The sequence below is a fragment of the Brassica oleracea genome, chromosome C7 (genome assembly GCF_000695525.1).
Source record: "Brassica oleracea var. oleracea cultivar TO1000 chromosome C7, BOL, whole genome shotgun sequence".
In the NCBI taxonomy this organism is placed as follows: domain Eukaryota; kingdom Viridiplantae; phylum Streptophyta; class Magnoliopsida; order Brassicales; family Brassicaceae; genus Brassica; species Brassica oleracea.
This window is the reverse complement of record NC_027754.1, coordinates 11,936,993-11,940,906: the sequence shown is the minus strand read 5'-3', so window position 1 is coordinate 11,940,906 and position 3,914 is coordinate 11,936,993.

Below are 3,914 nucleotides of genomic sequence, written 5' to 3'. Positions count from 1 at the left end.
AGAATGCATGGATTGATGTCGTATCGATGTTCGGAAGGGTTCAATCGCTACACAGCGACTGAACTTCGGCTCGAGCCCTGTTGCTACTTAGCGACCGAGCGGGACGAACGCTCGGTCGCTACGTGGCGACCGAGCGGGACGAGCGCTTGGTCGCTACGTAGCGACCGAGATTTGGCTCGAGCTCGGTCGCTATGTAGCGACCGAGTTTGGCCGAGCTCGGTCGCTACAGACGATCACTCGGTCGCTACGTAGCGACCGAGCTTTGGCTCGAGCTCGGTTGCTACGTAGCGACCGAGCGGGACGATCGCTTGGTCGCTACGTAGCGACCGAGCTTCGGCTCGAGCTCGGTCGCTACGTAGCGAACCTCTCGAGGCGACGCCGGCTCCAGAGGCGACACCTACGCCAACGCTAGCAACTCCACTGCCCCCTCCTGCGTCCATGGAGACTATCCTGGCACGCCTCGCCCAACAAGAGGCAGCGCAGAAGGCGGCGGTTGACCAGATCACGGCGATAGCAAAGATCCTCGCTCCTCTCGCAACATGGTCGACACTTGTTCGCAACAGACCGAACAACCGACGTAGCACCTACGCGGGACAACGACTGCCAAAGCGCCGATAACGACATCAACGCACACACCCCAAGCGAACTAGCCGCGTTGAAACAATCGGTCCTCGATATCAACTCGAAGATCCACCAGGTGACAACGTCCGCACCCTAAATCGAGCATGTGCTCACAGAGTCTCCAGAAGATGGAGAAGCTCCGTCTCCCCACCTTCAAAGGTCTCTCCGACCCTTCTACCCACGTCACGTCTTTCAACATAGCGATGTGACGCGCGAACCTAACCGACGAAGAAAAAGACGCCGGCTTTTTCCAACTCTTCGTCGAAACCCTAAAAGGACCAGCCTTCACTTGGTTCACCGGCCTCAAAGAGAACTCCGTCGACTGTTTCCACGACCTCTCGATGGCCTTTCTCAAGAACTATATCATGTTCACTAACCAAGAGGCGACCATGTCAGATTTGTGGAACCTCACTCACGCCAACGGCCAAAGCTTCCGCGACTTCATGGAGAAGTTCAAGGCTATTGTCTCGAAGATTGATATTCCGGATCATATCGCCGTTGAGTCTTTGATGAACACCTTACACGTCAAATCCTCTTTCCGTCAGGATCTCTACCGATACCCGACAAAATCTGTATCCGACGCCATTTCTCGCTCTCACAACTTTATCCGCATGGAAGAAGAAACAAGAGCGAAATTCGCAAAAGAAGCGGCAGCGAAACAGCAACCCGCCCGAACAAACGACACCCGCCCCGAGCCCCGACAGCACTCCTCCGGTGGAAACACCACTCAAAAGCGAGGCTACGTCAGCTCGGTTGACGATGAGGAATCCCCAAAATCAGCTGCTGTTATGCGAGAAAAAAGCTGAAACCACTGGGATCGAGAGTCCGCTCAGAAGCAGTTAAGCTCATCCGAACCAGCGAGCTCAAACTCCGAGGAACCAAAAAAATGGTGCCTCTACCACAAAAGGGATTCCCATGATACGAAGGAATGCAAGGTCCTCATCGGGCAGTTTTTCGACGGAATCACCAATGGGACAATCCAGATGCCCGCTTCTCTTCAGACACCAAAAAACAGCAAAAGCTGGAGCAAGAATAAGGAGAATAAGGCCTAGAAGTCTCAGAAGAACACGACCCAGAGCGAGGAGAGACCAAGCCCTGAGCGCGCTCCCGTCAACAACGTCGGCCCTGCCGACGATTCATCAGAAGACGAACACCCGCGTCGCCGGCGACGAGTGGAAGTCATACTCTCTCAACCTTGTGACTCCTCCGAAGATGACGTCCCGACAGCGCAACCAGATCTGCGCGATAAACTGAACAGTAAGGACAAGCAACCTCTCGCTCCCTCGGCAACAGACGGAGACCTGCGAACTCGCTTAAAGCGAAAGAGCGCCACAAACGAAAAGACAAGAACCACCGACCTCCGTGCGACCATCTCAAAATGCAACGCCCGGAGAGTCGGTCAAATTGTCGACCTTTGTGACCAGCTCAATTCAAAAACCGACGATCTGCGAGTACAGCTCAATCGTTCGAAAGGGTCCGATCTACGACGACGTCTCGAATCAAAGAAGAAACAGCCCACAGAAACCCCCGAATTCGAGAACACAACTAACGAATTGAGGAAGCAGCTCGAATCAGTGCGGGCTAACCGAGCCCCGCACATTAACGTCATAATGGGCGGATCACCACCTTGCCGAGACTCGGTTTGGGCCGTCAAAGATTACAAACGTCAAGCAACCACCTCTCAGAAATGGCCCCCTCCAGTCGAAAATGATCACCAGATCACTTTTTCGGCGCTCGACACAAAGGGCGTCCACATGCCACATAACGATCCTCTTCTCGTCGACCTTGATATCGGCGAATGCTTAGTCACAAAATTCCTTATCGATACCGGTAGCTCGGTCGATCTCATCTTCCGCGACACACTCGACAAGATGGGCGTTGATTTAAGAGATATGAAACCTTCCTCTTGCACGCTCACCGGCTTCAATGGAGCCTCAGAGCAAATGATCGGGACAATTCGTCTTCCGGTATACACAGGTGGTATAACCCGCAGACGATCCGCGGAGACCAACAAGCCGTGAGAGAACTGCTGATCGCTACTGTCAAGATGCAACAACAAACTTCCCTTGTCAACTCCGTTGGTAAACCGATCCACAAGATCTATCCCCAGAAGGAGGAAGTTCGTGAAGTCGCAATCGACGAGCCCGATCCATAAAAAATTATCCGAGTTGGCGTCCACTTGTCCGACGATATCTGTTCAAGGATCATCTCTTTCATCAAAGAGAACGCTTCGACGTTTGCCTGGAAGACCTCCGACATGAAGGGAATCGACCCCGCAGTTACCTCTCACGAACTACATGTCGATCCGACATTCAAACCCATCCGACAGAAGCGACGAAATCTCGGGCCAGAACGATCTAAAGCTGTAAACGAAGAAGTTGATAGGCTTCTCGACGCGGGTTTCATTACCAAAGTCCGGTATCCCGAGTGGCTGGCTAATCCGGTTGTCGTCAAGAAGAAAAACGGCAAATGGCGCATATGCGTCGATTTCACAGACCTCAACAAGGCATGCCCAAAGGACAGTTACCCACTTCCTCACATCGATCGCCTCGTCGAGTCAACTGCTGGTAACGAACTCCTAACCTTCATGGATGATTTCTCGGGATACAACCTGATCTTGATGCATCCCGACGATCGCGAGGAAACAGCATTCATCACGGACAGAGGGACCTATTGCTACAAGGTGATGCCCTTCGGGCTAAAGAACGCCGGGGCGACTTATCAACGACTCGTCAACCGAATGTTCGCTGATCAGCTCGGCAACACCATGGAGGGGTATATCGATGACATGTTAGTCAAATCGGTCAAAGCCGACGATCATCTAAATAACTTACGCGACTGCTTCAAGATCTTGAACGACTACGGGATGAAGCTCAACCCGGCCAAGTGTACCTTTGGTGTCACCTCGGGTGAATTCCTAGGCTACATTGTCACTCAGCGAGGGATCAAAGCTAATCCCAAACAAATCTCGGCGATCCTCGACCTTCCCAGCCCGAAGAACAGCCGTGAAGTACAACGACTAACCGGACGTATAGCAGCTCTCAACAGGTTCATCTCGCGATCAACCGATAAGTGTCTCCCCTTCTACGAACTACTAAGGGGAAACAAGCGGTTCGTCTAGGACGAAAAATGCGAGGAGGCGTTCAACCAACTCAAGCACTACCTCACAACTCCCCCAGTACTATCGAAGCAGGAAGCCGGCGACACATTGTCTCTCTACATAGCCGTCACATCTTCCGCCGTCAACAGCGTACTCATTCGAGAAGATCGGGGAGAGCAAAAACCAATCTTTT